Genomic DNA, 17,826 nt, shown 5'->3' with positions numbered 1-17,826 from the left:
TGAGAATGCAGTTAAATATCTGCTCTCTGGTGCTATGTTTTGACAAAAGAATCCATTGGAGATGTCCAAGGTTGTTTTGTATTTTTTGCGCACTATGTTATTCATTAGTGCAGCACTGTGTGAGTTTTGCACTGCAAAGGTTTTGCAACATGTATTAAGGTGTCGGTAATCCAAAACTAGACGATATGAGTTGTCTGGTTTGGAGACCGGAAACAAAGGATTGTTCATTTGTGAGGTGCAAGTTTCAATCACCCCCTGGTATTCTAGCTGATCTAGTATTTCATTTACCTGTTTTTTAGCTTCTTGCTTAATTGGGTACTGCCTTTGTGCAGTAGGTTGTGATTTTAACTGGATTTTGTGAGGAGGAGAATCCTCATCCCATCCTACATGATTTTTATATAAAGCAGGTGCTAAGGCCACTGCCCACTTTCTAGCAAGTGTGTATTTTTTATGAATCGGGATTTGATTCGAGAAGGCAGGCATAATTACTTCTTCGCCATGAGGGCACTCCCTGACAAACTCTGGTGGCCAGTCTTTTTCAGTTAGAAGGATGTCATAACCCTTGGAGAGGTTATCCCAAAATAGTCCCCTTATTTTCCTAGTCTTATCTCCCTCTATACGTAATGTTATCTCGTATATCTTGTGGGGTTTGCTAACTCTGGTGTCTGCAGTTTCCACTTGAAGATATTCATTCGTGTCCACTGTCTCCAGATGATTCATAAGGACTTTGCGAGCTATGCTCACTTCTGCTGCGCTGTCTAGCATTGTCTGAGCCCACTCTCCGTTTTTCAGTTGTGTCCTCAGTATTCTCGGCATTGTTAACTACCTTGATACTGGCTACCTTCTTTTTTGGAAATTGTAATTTCTTTTTTTGTTGAGCAGGTTCCTTGTCTTTGGACTTGGCGTGCTCTTCTCTTTGTTCTGATCGTCCTCTTCTTTCCGATTTCTGCGAGGAAGTCTGAAAAGATTGAGAGGGACGTGTATCAATGTCTTGATATCTATCAGGTTTTTTAATATTATCCCTATTTCTAAGGTTATATCTTTTCCCAGAGGGGTCACTCTGGGGTGACCTGTGTCTCTGGTTCGGAGATTTCTCCCTTCGCCTAGGAGACCTTCCTCGGGACTGGAATTTCTTTTCTTTTGGATTGGATTGTTTGTTTCCATCCCAGTTCTTTTTTGGTGAATTATTATTAAAAAATATTTTTTCTGGACTTTCAGTCAGTTGCGGTTTTACTGGTATTCCACCTAAACTATCCCTCCCTAGTTCTTCATAGGATTTTTCTATGATTCTGGCAATTTCAGCTGGTTGGTCTGCTATATCTGTCTCTTTTAACCTCTGGCGGATCGCCACGTTTGCTGCTTCACCTTTTATATTGGCTAATAATATAGCCAAGACCTGCTTGAAGTCTTTCAGTAATTTCATACCAAGAGTTAAAGCTGGTTCTGGACCGTATTCATCTTGAATTTGTGTTAGCACATCTGGTATTACCGAAATGGATGGAACACCGTGCGTTTTTGTGTAGATTGAAGCAAAGACTGTACCCCAAGTGTCACAGTCCTCTATGTGTGGTGCGATTCCCATTGGGAGACATATAGTCAGAATCCTGTGTTTTTCTAGCGGGGTGGTGTCAGGAAACACCGCCTCTATTTGGGTGATTTTCTGTGCCAACCAGAATGGTATCTGTTCCCGTTTAGCCGGAACTTTACCTAGGCAGGATTGGATGTTCTGTGGTGTGATTTTATTTGTGTTCCCCTGGTGAGGGGTCAGCTGTGGAAGTTTAATCGCTGGCTGAATTGTTGAAGTCCGCATTACATACTGGACTAATTGTCTATGAATTTTTAGTAATTGTTTTAGCTGTATTAACAGCTCTCCTGTAGACATTCCTTCGATGTCTGGGTGTGGTGTGTATCCGGCTAAGACCGGCCACGTTGCTCCTGGTCTACCTAAAGGACCGAGCCTGGTGATGTGATTATTATGTATTAGGGCGCCATCAAATAAGAGCAAATGCTCTTGGAATTTGAGTGGTACTTCCACCTCCTCGAAAGGAGTGTAAATGTCGGGTGGAACCTCTATTTTGTAATAGTGGAAGTACTTTGTTACAGCATTTGCTGCTGGAAAATGTATCCATGTATAGTATACCTCTGTCTGCCGATATTCGTGTGCCTCAATTACGAATATGACTGTGCCACCTCTAGGTGTCAGTCCATTTTCTATAAGTTTTAAGGTTATAGATTTCCTTTTGGCGACCGGGATGAGTATTATATCCCCGTCCGCATCTAGTGCTGCAGTATCAGCTGCTGCTATTTCAGCTGCTAATCTAACTGCCTCTCTTTCATCCTCATTGTCAGACATTTTACTGTCAATAAGGGTATTTTGTTTGTTTGCAGATCAGGTTTCTTATGGAACAAAGATTAGATGCACAATATTTTGGAACAGTGTATCCTTCAACGTTGACTAAACCAAGAACCTTACATAGGAGTTCCCTCCTGCGAGGTTTTGGAGGATATTACCTTTCACCCACTCCAGACGTCTTTGGAGTATTTGGGAAAAGGGGTCTGAGTGAGAAAGCACGACTGAGTTACTCTAAATGTCTTACATTAGTTTTATCGCCCTTTCCAAACGCGTTGGGCGCCATGTAGTGTAGTTCCTATCTTCCCAATAGGCTCTGCGCATTGGAATAATACCTACAGCAGTAAAGGCCTAGGCCAGACGTTAACTAGGTCTACTACTGTCGATACTAGACTTAAGTTTTGGGTTTGCCAGCGTAGCTCAGAGTTCGCTAGAAACTTTCTCGAATGTTCAGGAAAGAATTAACTCCCCTGATTAGACAAGAAGGGATTTAGTTTCTGACAACCATAGAACATGACAACTTTGCTCTCCCCTAATCAAGAGTGTATCTCCAGAGTCGTGTGAGCACAAGGCAATTATTTTACTCAGTCAGTACGTGCATTCTTAGTCTCATCAGATTGTAGAGAAAAGGAAGAGACGGGCGTGTTCAATAAAAAGGTGTTATTTATTGATCAGTCTCTTTTCTTGTACAAGAGAAATGGATCGATATTATTGCAATACTTATAGTTAAGTAAAGTGCATACATTAAAAGCAATAGTATAAAATAATACTGTAGAAACATTGATATGGTTTCTGAGCCATATGATGTTTAAAATGATTAAAATATATTTACATACACATATACATTTGACTAAACGTACACAAATGGTGTTTCTAAATACGCCTACCCCGTGTACCTGACCTAAGTCTAATGCGTGGGCGGGAATAGAAAGTTACAGTTTAAGTTAAGTTTGTTTTTGCCAAGTGAATAACTAAAGAATTCTCTGTGAGGGGTTATTCAGTTCTGTACCTGGAAGTTAGGATGAATGAGGAATGGTATCTCTTTCTCTGCTCTCGATATTCCAGGCTGCCTGCGAGGGCTGCCCAGAAACGCCGGTGCTGGATTCTCGGCAGGAGAAAGCAGCGCATCTCTCAGCGCGTCAGGAAGGCGGGGCTGCTGCCAGCGGGGTCTGCTCTGCTTCTGGGCTTCGGCAAGTATGGCTGCTCCGTCTCGTCACCACGCGTGTGTTTGCATAGGGCAAGATCGGCAATATTTATACCTTAAAGGTGCCGAGATTGACGTAAGGATGGACATAGATACGTCAATAAAGATGTCATACGACTTGCTCGTTAGCACATTCTTTTACTGAAGTTCTCTGTGAAATCAAAACAATGGCCGCACGGATTTTCCAGGTTGTCATAGGTTTGATTTGTTATGAGAACGTCGTATGCCTTATCAGGGACTGGAGGAATGTCGCTTGTCTAATTAGATCTCAAGCGTTATGACCTAATCAGATAACACGTTCCTGTGCCGTAGTGTGACTGCGTCAGATAATGGTATCTGCATCATGGGGGCTTTTCTTGCCTCATGGGCTGACTGTTAGTTAACTTGATAGTTAGTTTAACCAGAATAGGGTCAGGAATAGGGGGATCGATTCAGAACCTATAGGAATACATGACAGTGAGGGCAATAGATACATAGAGTGAGGGCGATAGATAAATAGAGTGAGGGCGATAGATAGATAGATAGATAGAGTGAGGGCGATAGAGAGATAGAGTGAGGGCGATAGATAGATAGAGTGAGGGTGACAGATAGAGTGAGGTCGATAGATAGATAGAGGGAGGGTGATAGATAGATAGATGTGTGTGGTTGTGTGTGTGTGTGTGTGGTTGTGTGTGGTTGTGTGTGTATGTGGTTGTGTGTGTGTGGTTGTGTGTGTGTGTGGTTGTGTCTGTGTGGTTGTGTGTGTGTGTGGTTGTGTGTCTGTGTGGGTGGGTGTGTGTGTGGGTGTGGGTGGTTGTGTGTGTGTGGGTGTGTGTGGTTGTGTGTGTGGTTGTGTGTGTGGTTGTGTGTGTGGTTGGGTGTGTGGTTGGGTGTGTGGTTGGGTGTGTGGTTGGGTGTGGTTGTGTGTGTATATGGTTGTGTGTGGCTGTGTGTGTGGTTGTGGCTGTGTGTGTGGTTGTGGTTGTGTGTGTGGTTGGCTGTGGGTGTGTGGTTGTGGTTGTGTGTGTGGTTGGCTGTGGTTGTGTGTGTGTGGTTTGCTGTGGTTATGTGTGTGTGGTTGGCTGTGGTTGTGTGTGTCTGGTTGGGTGTGTGGTTGGGTGTGTGGTTGTGTGCGTGGTTGATTGTGGTTGTGTGTGTGTTGTGTTTGTGGTTGTGTGTGTGTTGTGTTTGTGGTTGTGTGTGTGGTTGTGTGTGTGGTTCTGTGTGGTTCTGTGTGGTTGTGTGTGGTGTGTGGGGTTGTGTGTGTGGTTGTGTGTGTGGTTGTGTGTGGTTGTATTGTTGTGGGTGTGTGGTTGTGGTTATGTGTGTGTGTGTGTGGGTGTGTGTGGGTGTGGTTGTGTGTGTGGGTGTGGTTGTGTGTGTGGTTGTGTATGTGTGGTTGTGTGTGTGGTTGTGTGTGTAGCCTAGGTTTGTGTGCCGTGTGTGTTTTGCGCCTCTTTATCTCGCTCTCACACCCACATGATTATGAGCGTTCATCACGGGCCCCGTGCGGCTGGAATTATCGCCTCCTGCTATGTTGAGCAGATAAACTTTGCCGCATATTGATTCCCCACAAAGAAGATGACATGTCCCTGCTCAGCACCCTTTATCGGGATGGGCCAGGGAGATGTTGGGGAGCAGGGGAGAAGGCATGCCAGCCTGCAGCGGAGAAAACTCCAAAGAAAGGCGCGTTATCTTCCCTGGCAGAGGAAAACAACGCGAGATATGAAAGGGGAGGCGTGAGAGATGAGGAGAGAGAGAGGGGACCGAGAGAAGTAGAGGAGGATACATACAAGGGGAAGATGGGAAAAGATGAGGAGAGCAGAAAGGGGCCAGTGAGGGAGAAGAGGCAGCGATGGGTGAGAGAGGGAAAGTACAGAAAGGAAACAAGAGCTCAAGCTCGGACTGCAGACATATATTCTTTTAGTTGTAATGTGAGTCAATCTACTAGTCCTCATTTCCTGAATTATCATGTAAATGTTTTTACAGTTAACCTCTTACAGGGTATTACAGCGACTGGGTTACCATCTCCATGTTAGCCCTCCTGTCCCTATCAAGGAAAATCCCCTTGTTTATGAATATTAGAAATGCGAGATGCAGAGTATGTGACTGATGTTTGTATTTTACTTTTTGGTATTATTACTTGTTCACTGTCTATAAACGTATTTTATGTTTATTTTATGTACCTTAAATATTTATAGCGAGAACATTTCTATATGCCCACAGCTTATTTTAAAGCATGTTGTTTAAATAAAATATACTAATCAAGTGGGGAAGGATCACTTGTCCTGCACAACCTTTGGTATGCAGGAGGAATGTGGGGTGTCCCAGATAAAAGACCCTCATGCACGTGATGGGTATGGTGGTAAAATTAGCGGTATATCTTGGTTCTCCGCTTCTTTAATCACGTGTGTGCATAATCATTAGGTCAGTGAAGTTATGCAGCCTCCACCCGGAGGTTCTTACCCAAGGTTGGTACAGTAGTGAGCCAGTAATGGGGGGGTGGGGGGAGGGGGGAAGATAGTCTAAAAAGTCCCGAAAAGTCAGATAATGGTTTTATTGGTACTGTATTTGGGACCAGTAAGCTCCATGATAGTGCATTCTGAAGAACTGGTTATGAGTAATTGATGCACTTGGAGTATGACAAGTTATATAAAAAAGGGAGGGGGGGTTGTTGGACTAAAAATTGGTCGACATGTTTCTGCCTAAACAGCCTTAGCTAGGACTTACAGGCATTCATCAGGACCTACAAGTGAACAAAGTGAAAAAATGTACAAATAGCAGTGCTCTGAAATTGTGATAAGAAATAGGAATGCATTAAACCTGTTTCTCTGTTATTGAGGTCGCAGTGTACCTGTGGAAAATAAGAATAGGGGAGGTTGCGTATCGACAAACAAGGGGCGGGGTACAATGGGACACATACAGAGCAGAAATCTGCTACAACCGTCTATTACAATGATAGACACATTCACAACTGAAAAAATGGCAATACTTTATAGAACAGCCAGTGTATGGCAATGTCGACTCATTCATCTCCAAACCAAACTCTTGTGAGGGACCATGGCATGCTTGTAGATGGAAACGCATGCGTATGTCAGTCATTGTTCCATACAGATTATGGGTGTTCCTCAGATACTATAGATACCGGTGAGCATGCGTGTAGTCCACACTACTCGTTTTTCAAAGTGCCTATAGTTATGTGATATAATCTTAAATCATGTGCGTTCAGTCATACGTGAGCTCTGAATTGACCTTCGATTCTCGGCAAACACAGTTACCTCACGCGCTTTGTCTACGCGCTCCAATCAGGTGGGGGAGCTGGGAGCAGACTAAGGGAAAGAAATATCGAAATAAGGGTTTGTTTAAGTCTAGATATACTTGCGGTTTTTCTATCTTAGGCTTATCGTGGCTTGCACCTCTTGCGTCTTGCACCGTCAGCTTCGTTGCGCGTTCTGCTCTCCCTGACCCGGAAACAGTAGGCTGAGTAACCGGGTCGGGATGAAGAAACGTCGCTCTGGGCGTAGTTAACGCTGATTGGCCACTCGGAGGGTTACCATGGTGACCTTGACAACAAGCGTAACTATTGGTCTCCGTAAAGATGTTTTGGTTAGTGTTAGCATACACAACGAAAAGCGGAGTTCTTTTTTCGCAATAACGCTCGTTTTTTTGCATAGAATGCTGCATTCTGAGAGAGAATGCGGTTCTAGTGGAGCCAATTGTTTCATTAGAGGCTCATACAATATCTCATTCTTGTCTCTGGAAGGCAGGTTATGGAGTATGTTGTATTTATCTGATGGATGTTTGAACACTCAATCAGCTTCGTGTGAGGCTGAGCCATGAAATATTATCGTTCAATCCGTCATTGTGGGTACTGAGTCTATGTACCCATCTCCGTTCTTTTTCATAGAGGATTTTTTCTGCATTTCTGTCCTTTGTGTGTAGGGTCTCGAGGATGACCCACTGTAGATCTTCGGGGGTGTGGCCCTTCTCTAGATAATGATTTGCCATTTTGGTGGTGCTTTTTTTACACTTCACATTGCTTCGGTGTTCACATATTCTCTGTTTAATTTTAATTTTTCTGCAGGTCATTCCGATATAGCGGAGCTGGCAAGGGCATGTGATCATATAGACCACATGACTAGTGTTACAGTTTGTGTGGCTCCTCAAGTACCATTTGAAATCAGGTCGTAGTTGTAACTCTTTAGTAGCTTGTGTCAGATTAGAAACTGAACATGACCCGCATGGATAATGTCCTGTTACCTGCGGATTCCCCCAGGGGTTCGTCATGTTTCTCGATTTCTTTGGGGCAGGTCTCGTGTGGACCAAAATGTCCTTCAAATTCCTGCTCCTTTTGTTGGCGAATCTTGGTTTTGGCCACGTCAAATCACCTGATATCAGGATTCTCCAGTTTTTATTGATCAATTTCTTGATATCATTCGTCATTGGACTGTACGTTGTTACACAAGTCAATATTCCTTCAGCAGGTTCTTTATGAATAGTTTCAAGGAGTGATTCTCTATTCTGGTTTCTTGCCCGTTTTTTGCATTTGTTTATCGTTTTCCTTGGGTAGTCCCGGGCTTCCAATTTATCACAGAGATCGTTAGCTTGTACCTTATACTCGCCAGTGTTGCTGCAATTGCGCCGCAACCTGAGAAACTGACTGTATGGTAAGTTTTCTCGCAGGGAGCGGGGATGGAAGCTGTTATATGAGAGTAGGCTATTCTTGGCAGTTGGTTTGAAGAAAGTTCGGGTTTGAAGTGTATTGGCCTCAGCATAGATGGTCACATCTAAGAAGTCGATACTTTTGTTGTCCGCAGAGTAAGTGAAATGAAGACATTCATCTCTCTCATTCATCCAGATGTGGAATTGTAATAGGTCGCTATGAACCTGCTGAAGGAATATTGACTTGTGTAACAACGTACAGTCCAATGACGAATGATATCAAGAAATTGATCAATAAAAACTGGAGAATCCTGATATCAGGTGATTTGACATGGCCAAAACCAAGATTCGCCAACAAAAGGAGCAGGAATTTGAAGGACATTTTGGTCCACACGAGACCTGCCCCAAAGAAATCGAGAAACATGACGAACCCCTGGGGGAATCCGCAGGTAACAGGACATTATCCATGCGGGTCATGTTCAGTTTGTAATCTGACGCTACTAAAGAGTTACAACTACGACCTGATTTCAAATGATACTTGAGGAGCCACACAAACTGTAACACTAGTCATGTGGTCTATATGATCACATGCCCTTGCCAGCTCCGCTATATATCGGAATGACCTGCAGAAAAATTAAACAGAGAATATGTGAACACCGAAGCAATGTGAAGTGTAAAAAGAGCACCACCAAAATGGCAAATCATTATCTAGAGAAGGGCCACACCCCGAAGATCTACAGTGGGTCATCCTCGAGACCCTACACACAAAGGACAGAAATGCAGAAAAAATCCTCTATGAAAAAGAACAGAGATGGGTACATAGACTCAGTACCCACAATGACGGATTGAACGATAATATTTCATGGCTCAGCCTCACACGAAGCTAATTGAGTGTTCAAACATCCATCAGATAAATACAACATACTCCATAACCTGCCTTCCAGAGACAAGAATGAGATATTGTATGAGCCTCTAATGAAACAATTGGCTCCACTAGAACCGCATTCTCTCTCAGAATGCAGCATTCTATGCAAAAAAACGAGCGTTATTGCGAAAAAAGAACTCCGCTTTTCGTTGTGTATGCTAACACTAACCAAAACATCTTTACGGAGACCAATAGTTACGCTTGTTGTCAAGGTCACCATGGTAACCCTCTGAGTGGCCAATCAGCGTTAACTACGCCCAGAGCGACGTTTCTTCATCCCAACCCGGTTACTCAGCCTACTGTTTCCGGGTCAGGGAGAGCAGAACGCGCAACGAAGCTGACGGTGCAAGACGCAAGAGGTGCAAGCCACGATAAGCCTAAGATACAATAACCGCAAGTATATCTAGACTTAAACAAACCCTTAATTCGATATTTCTTTCCCTTAGTCTGCTCCCAGCTCCCCCACCTGATTGGAGCGCGTAGACAAAGCGCGTGAGGTAACTGTGTTTGCCGAGAATCGAAGGTCAATTCAGAGCTCACGTATGACTGAACGCACATGATTTAAGATTATATCACATAACTATAGGCACTTTGAAAAACGAGTAGTGTGGACTACACGCATGCTCACCGGTATCTATAGTATCTGAGGAACACCCATAATCTGTATGGAACAATGACTGACATACGCATGCGTTTCCATCTACAAGCATGACATGGTCCCTCACAAGAGTTTGGTTTGGAGATGAATGAGTCGACATTGCCATACACTGGCTGTTCTATAAAGTATTGCCATTTTTTCAGTTGTGAATGTGTCTATCATTGTAATAGACGGTTGTAGCAGATTTCTGCTCTGTATGTGTCCCATTGTACCCCGCCCCTTGTTTGTCGATACGCAACCTCCCATATTCTTATTTTCCACAGGTACACTGCGACCTCAATAACAGAGAAACAGGTTTAATGCATTCCTATTTCTTATCACAATTTCAGAGCACTGCTATTTGTACATTTTTTCACTTTGTTCACTTGTAGGTCCTGATGAATGCCTGTAAGTCCTAGCTAAGGCTGTTTAGGCAGAAACATGTCGACCAATTTTTAGTCCAACAACCCCCCCTCCCTTTTTTATATAACTTGTCATACTCCAAGTGCATCAATTACTCATAACCAGTTCTTCAGAATGCACTATCATGGAGCTTACTGGTCCCTAATACAGTACCAATAAAACCATTATCTGACTTTTCGGGACTTTTTAGACTATCTTCCCCCCTCCCCCCACCCCCCCATTACTGGCTCACTACTGTACCAACCTTGGGTAAGAACCTCCGGGTGGAGCTGCATAACTTCACTGACCTAATGATTATGCACACACGTGATTAAAGAAGCGGAGAACCAAGATATACCGCTAATTTTACCACCATACCCATCACGTGCATGAGGGTCTTTTATCTGGGACACCCCACATTCCTCCTGCATACCAAAGGTTGTGCAGGACAAGTGATCCTTCCCCACTTGATTAGTATATTAATTTAGGAAACTGAATGGATCAGTCTTTCTACCTCCCTCCTGTGATTATACAAGTTTAAATAAAATATACAGTGTAGGAATGACACCTTGGATTAGAGAAAGGAGATCCTTTTCTCCTTTTATTTTAACAGTGGGTGTTTTGTGTAATGAAGTTAAAGGTCTGCATCATCTCAGTCTAAACACCTCCCGAGGGGCCAGCACTTCGAGGTGTTAGATTCCCTGCTGTTCACGCCCAATCTTCATCTAAAACACAGCACGGACAAGCCAAGAGGCACACTGCTCCGTCATCTAATGCCATCTACTGAATCCTTTTCAGGAGTTCAGTTTTGTGATTTCACACATTCCCCTTCAAAGCAACTATTCATGTTTACGTTCCGTTTTATTATTGTTATTATTTTGTAAAACAGTGTTTCACGGTTTAAGTGGTTCATTTCATAGCAAATGAGGACACTCAGGCAGGAAGAGATTGGATATAGAGAAGCCAGGTATAAAACAAGGCAAATTAGAGTAATATATATTTAAATAACATAGCTACTAGATGCGACTGGACAGGTCAGACCCCCCTTGTCACAAAAAAAGTGTTGCTACAGCAGAACTCTTGCGCGTTTTTAAAATAATCCGCTCCTAGCACCCCTCGCTCATAGTGAAACATGTTTGCTAAAATAAGCAAAGGCGTGTAGTTGACAGTACGGCCCGGGTATAAAACCCTGTGCAGCCAGTTCACAAAGGTTTTTTACAAGCTTAAATCAGGCTTGCACCTGGAGAAATGTTAACTTTAGTTTAAGCCTGCATGAGAAAGTAGGAAAGAGGCTTAAATGCATGTGATGTCCTTGTGCCTGGAGTAGTAGCTCATGCTAACTCTAGGCACTTGTTCACAACACTTTTTAATGTAGTGTGTCTTACTTTATCTCTGTCATTTATAAGAGCTTTTAAGTAAGAGGTGGTATTCTTGTTCAATTTAAAGCCATTTATTTGACCAACCTTGGTATGATGGAAAGCTGAGTTTGCCTTTCCGAGTTTCAGACCTGTGACCTGCAAATAATTGAAGTGCTCTGACGGGGCAGCGGGAGAGTGGAAGCAGCCTCGACGTGGGATTGGTGTGGGAGGCAGGAGTAAGTCAGGAGAGGGAGGAGGGGGAACTGCTCTTTTATTTACTTTTTGAGCAATTGTGGCACCGCGCTTTAGATTAAGATCTTTACTGTTAAAGCATGAGTGCCCCTATTTAAACCAAGATAAATAAAGCGAAAAAAAGGCATGTTTGGCAATGCAACTAACCACATCGCCACGCCATTGCGGGAATGAAAAGAATCATTTGAAGGCACAAATGGGGAGGGGCGGGTGAGCAAGAAGGCATCGGGATGCAGGAGGGAAGGGGGGACGGAAGAAATTGCTTCGCTCAATATATACTGTTAAAGTATCCTGCTGCAGCGTCCAAGCTTGAGAAAAGGGGAAATTATTAATAGCCGCTATTATTTGACAAAAAGGGAAAAATGTGTCCGTCTTGGCGCGGGGAGAGCCTCCTGTGTCTTCGACCATGGGAGTGCCGTGAATCGATCTCGGAGCGGGGTGGGGAGACACAAAACTAGCATTGGCGGTCGCAAAAAAAATCGACGCGAAATGAAGAAAAACAAGCTCTTGGCATTGCTGTGGGGGTGTCATATAGCTACTGTATATCTTTATAATGCGTTAAGTTAGCATAGGCACATTACATGTTTAAACGCCATTTTTCCTTTTGCTGCTTCTGCACACGACACTTAATTGTTGATTTAGCTTTCAACCTAGTAGTTCGTTGTGGTTTACATGAGAATAATATGTTATTACTCTGATATCAGCTTTGCTTAATAAACTATGTCTGTACAGAGAGTGCTGAAGCTTCAGGAACAACACAATACTGAATTGTTAAGAGGTCTGATCTTCGCGCCTTTATAGACATAACATAAGTGCAGCTTCTGCCAACTTTAGGCTTTAGGCGGGTTTTATATTGCTTTGCTCGAAGCACACAAACACACTTGATGCTGTTCGCATGCAGAGAGAGCTGGTGTATGCTGATGTGATCTCTTCATTCTAGGATCCTGAGGTATGGGCCCGCCCTAATTCAAACCCAAAGAGACCTTCTTAGCTATTAATATAATATGTGTGTTAGGGAGGGTGAGAAATAAGTGTTGTTAACCCTTATTCATTACAGCATGTTAACATGCTGTCACCATTTGCTTTCTATGGACTAGTAACTATGCTGATAACTTTGCTTCTGATAATATGTTTCCTTGTATTATCTAAGATACTGCGCCTGAGAAGACGGCATTAGTAAATAAATATTTCAAATGTGCACGTGTCCTCATTTACTCCACGTTCTGAAATGATTGTATAACGAAAGAGTGCTCATGTGTTCCACGTAACCTGAGGTATTGTAAGCTCATGTTCTGGTTTGTCTAAACATTGGGAGTTTGTTATGACCAATGAGACACTGTAGCTAGCTCGGTAAGGGGTTTGTTGGGTACTAAGGTGAGTTTTGGGTCACCCTAATTCACTGAGGTTCCAATCCTCTGTGCACAGTTCTGTGGGAGAACAGAAACCCTGCTACATGGCGCCCATACGTTGGTGGACTTATATCATGACACTCGAGTAGTATATCGTTCAAACCTTAACCCCTTCACTGTCGTTTCCGGAAAACGGTGGTGTCGGTGAAACCTACCTATTTTTTGAAATAGGTCTTTTCAAGCTTGATTCTATATAAAACGGTTTCTTTCGAATTACTACCCAGTTGTGCTACAAAGTTTCCTTTGTTTTTTCTGTTATTCCGGTGCAATCATGGCGCAGGCTGTGGTCATCCCGCAGCATAGTCGCATTGCGGTGCGCAACCATTTACAGGCTTACCAAGTCCCGTTAGATGGCTTGGCTGTGATTTTGGTGGTGTGTGCAGATCCGGCGTACCCTTTCGAACTCTTTTATTCGTGGGTAACGTTTCCGGAAGTGGACGCTAATTCTAATGTGGTCCACACCTACACACCCTCACCTGTACCGGCTGAATATACACCGTACAGGGCACTGGAAATACCTATTGATCATTGGCAGCATCGCGTTTGGTTTGATGGCGCCCTACCCCACTCTTTATCCGCTGCGAGGTTGGGTCCTTTGTCCATTCCAGGCACAAATTGGCCTGCATTGGGTGGATTCACCCCGCACCCGAATCACGGCGCTTGTCCCCTTGTGGATATTCGCAGACTACATGTTGTCTCGATTGCTGTGATTCGTGCATTAGTGCAATACATAGGTCGTCATCTCCCGGGAGGTCCCCCGGGGGGTCCGGCCGTTCAAACGGAACATGGCGGTTTAAGACTCAATCCGGTTATGGTCAATTCGGTTATTGGTAAGCGACCCGATGATAAAGATGATTTCCCTTTCTGGCTTGCCGAGAAATTTGACCAACTGGAGGCTGTGTTTCCGAATTCTACTCCTGCTGATAAACATAGAATGTTGACGATTACTTTGCCTAAGGATTTAACTCCTGAACTCGTTGACTGTGAAAGTTGGGGGAAAACTTTTGCAGCCGTTTATACGAGGTGTTTCGGCACCCCGTCTATGTCCGTACTGCCTACGATCGTTAAGCGTGTTCAGGATGATCACGGACCGGAAGCAGAGGTTGAATTGGGTATGCGCCTGTGTGGTTCTTTTGAGATTGTTAGCGATCTCATCCTCTCCAATATAAAATCAGATGCGGTGAACTTTCAGGTGTCGAATGCTTTGGCTGCTCTACCCGATGCCGAAAAACCCCGACAGTTAGCGAAGATTGTTGTGGCCGCATATAAAACTATAGGTCGCACAAGTAAAGGTCTGAAATATTTTCCTATCAAGGAGAAAAAACAACCACAGGGGCAGTCTGCTACAGCAGATGTCCAGCCCAAGTCCAAAAAACAAAATTGGCCTAAAAAACAGAAACAGGGGAAGCAACAACAGCAGACTCAGGAGTCTTATCCTGCGCCACAAGTTCCTGCGCCGACAGAGAGAGTATATGATTTGCGCGATCGCGCGATGATTAAATCGCCTGATAGATTTCAGGTTTCTGAACAACGCTCTCCTCGTTCCTTTCAGGACTCATCGGCCCCGAAGACCGTTGGTGGAGGAGGCGGTAGGGGACGTGGTGGCCAACAAGGACGTGGCCAGTCCCACCAGACAGACGGCGCAGCGAAGCAGGAGGATTCTACGCCAAAGAGACCGCAGTTTGCGAAAAAGAAAGTCGCGGCCTTAACAGCGCATCGATATGCCACAGATAGTGAGAACGCGGCTTCGGAATCTGACGTGGGCTCTGACCTTGCTGGACAGCGCGGCGGAGATTACCATAGTGAGAGAGACGCTGCGTCCACTACTGAGGGTGACAGCGACTGATGTCTACGTTGTAATCGAAACAGCCAATACGAGACTTGCTCCCCCTGAAAGACTTTATGAAATTGTCCTGTTAATTGAAGGTGATATACAGCGTACCGTCAAAGGGGTATTTTGGGAAAATCTGTCTTCTACGTATGATATTTTGCTTTCGGAGGCTGACTGGCCCCCACCTTTTGTGCTCGCGGCGCCGCGAGGGGAGGAGGTGATCCTCCCCAGTTTCGCGAACACTGTCTCGAAAGAGCATGCGCAGCATTTTGCAGAAGAGTGGGCTCAGGCTCTCGCACCGGCTCTGTACCGTAACCAATGTGGTTGGGACAAATTATCCCCATGCCACGAAATTCCGTTGCGGTCTCAGCCGCAGCCTCAACCTCAATATCCCATTCGGCTTGAAGCCAAAGCTTCAGTCGCGGAAATATTTGAACAATTGGAATATCAGGGAGTTATTGAAACGTGTGTGTCACCGATGAATAATCCTGTTTTTACTGTGACCAAGCCTGACGGATCGTATCGTTTGGTATTGGATTACCGGCATTTGAACTCGCCTTGCCGTAACTGTGCAGTACAGAAAACTCACGGCTCTGCCCTAGTGGATGGTCTCGTGCGTAAGCGTTTTAAAACAACGCTTAACATATCCAACGGTTTCTATGCCCACAGATTGGACAGCTTTAGCTCCCAATGGACCAGTTTTACATGCGCTGGAGTCCAAAAACAATTCCGGCGTCTCCCAATGGGCTATAAGAATAGTCCTGGTATATTTACCGCACGCATAGTCTCTATTTTGGAGGCACTCGACCCGGATGCTTGTTCGTATGTGGATGACATATATCTCACAGACAACGAAATTTGGGAGCATCTGTGTCGTGTAAATTCTATTATTTGTAACTTTGCAGACATGGGTTACAAATTTAACTTTGCAAAATCGCACATTGCTGAGCACACAGTGTTGTTTCTGGGCTATGAGCTCAACAATGAAGGTAGAGGTTTGGCACCTCACTTCTTGGAGAAATGTGTACAGTTGCGCGCTCCTACTACACTGAAAAAATTACAGTCTTTACTGGGCTTTTTAAATTTCGGGAGGACATACATTCCGGAATATGCCCAGCGTATCAAGCCTTTGTATGCTTTGATACAACCAACTTTTTCAAAATCATGCTGGCTGCCTGAGCACTCAGCCATCTTGCAGTCCTTGCAGGCTGATCTGCTCGCTTCTAAGTTCTTACTGACTCGTGATAACCATACCAACCTGGTGATAAGAATTATTCCTGGGACAGTGGGTTTCACGTACCTCACTTTTAATGAAGGAGACACAGTACCTATTGCTTACCAGTCACACTTGTACACTTCGGCTGAGATGCGGTTTCCCACTGTGAAAAAGGTTTTAACAGCTGTGCAGATGGCTATTCTTAAGGAACGGGCTCTGTCACAGGGGAAACGCATGTTGGTTGTTACACCCTGTCCTCATTTGGAGGCAGTCACGAAAGCCAGTGTACCAAATTCAAAAGCTTTGCACCCTCGGTGGATTCAGTGGGCTGCGTCCTTGACCTCCACAGATGTCACGTCTATTTTTGACGCCTCGTTGCGGTCGCAAGAGTACTTGCAGTATGAGTTTGTTCATCCTGCTCCTCTAGCTATGCGACCTTTGGAGGACTTCCATTGTATCATTTACACTGATGGTTCGGCGCAGGTTGCGCATGGCTCTAAACATGCCTACGTTTCCGCATGCGCCATTGTGGTCGGTGCTATGTTGAACGATGAGTTCATCTCCAGGGAAGTGCACACGTTGCCACTGGGAGATTGCACCGCACAATTGGCAGAGCTTCGTGCTCTCTTACTAGCGTTGGAGTACGCGGATCCTAGGGTTACTACTCTTATTGTAAGTGATTCTTTCTACTGTGTCCAGTCTTACAATGAAAACTTGTTCTTTTGGATTCAGAATGACTTTCGTGATTCCAAGGGTAGCACAATAAAACATAAGATGATCTGGGTTCGAGTGGCGGAGCTTAAGGCTACGTTGCCGCTCGTTTTTGTAATTCATACTCTTGGCCACCAGCATGTTGAAGTCCACGCTGTAGGTAACTCGCTTGCTGATGAAGCAGCGAAATCAGCGGTGTCTACATACTTAGTTGCAGCAGTTACACGGTTCAAAAGTAAGATTGATAGTGACATCTTGGCGGCTGTTGCTGCCACTGAGAAGGGAGGTAAACATCCTACGGGGTTCCCTTCGAAGTACACATACCACTTAAGTCCCGAAAAGGTTCCTTTTGTGAAAATTCCTGATGTTGGGGAACGTTTTATTCCCAACTCGGATCGCAGGGCTGACTTGATTACAGCAGCTCATGAAGGTGTGGCGTCTGCGCATGCGGGCGTCTCAGCCACTGTAACTCAATTACAACAAAGTTTCTGGTGGCGGGGACTGTACAAACAGACGCGTGATTATGTCCTTCTTTGTGACATTTGTCAGCAGATTAAACCTTCGACTGCTGCCCGTCCGCCACAGACACAGTTGTACATTTCTAATAAGCCGCTAGGTTGTGTTTACTTAGATCACTGCGGTCCTTTTTCATCTGATACTGCGTATAAGTACATCTTAGTTGCAGTTGATTCATGCACACGCTTTGTGTGGGTCTGGCCCCATCGCAGTGCTGATTCACGGACTGTCATTAGAGATTTGCGCATCTTTGTAGGGATTTTTGCCTGTGGTACCTTCCATTCGGATCAGGGTCCGGCTTTCGCCTCTAAGGCGTATAAGGATGCCATGAATTCGATGGGGGTCCAAGTCAAGTTTTCGTCTCCCTACAGACC

This window comes from Lissotriton helveticus, chromosome 6, assembly GCF_964261635.1.
Source record: "Lissotriton helveticus chromosome 6, aLisHel1.1, whole genome shotgun sequence".
In the NCBI taxonomy this organism is placed as follows: domain Eukaryota; kingdom Metazoa; phylum Chordata; class Amphibia; order Caudata; family Salamandridae; genus Lissotriton; species Lissotriton helveticus.
The sequence above is the reverse complement of the archived record's forward strand: the minus strand, read 5'-3'. Positions refer to the sequence as shown.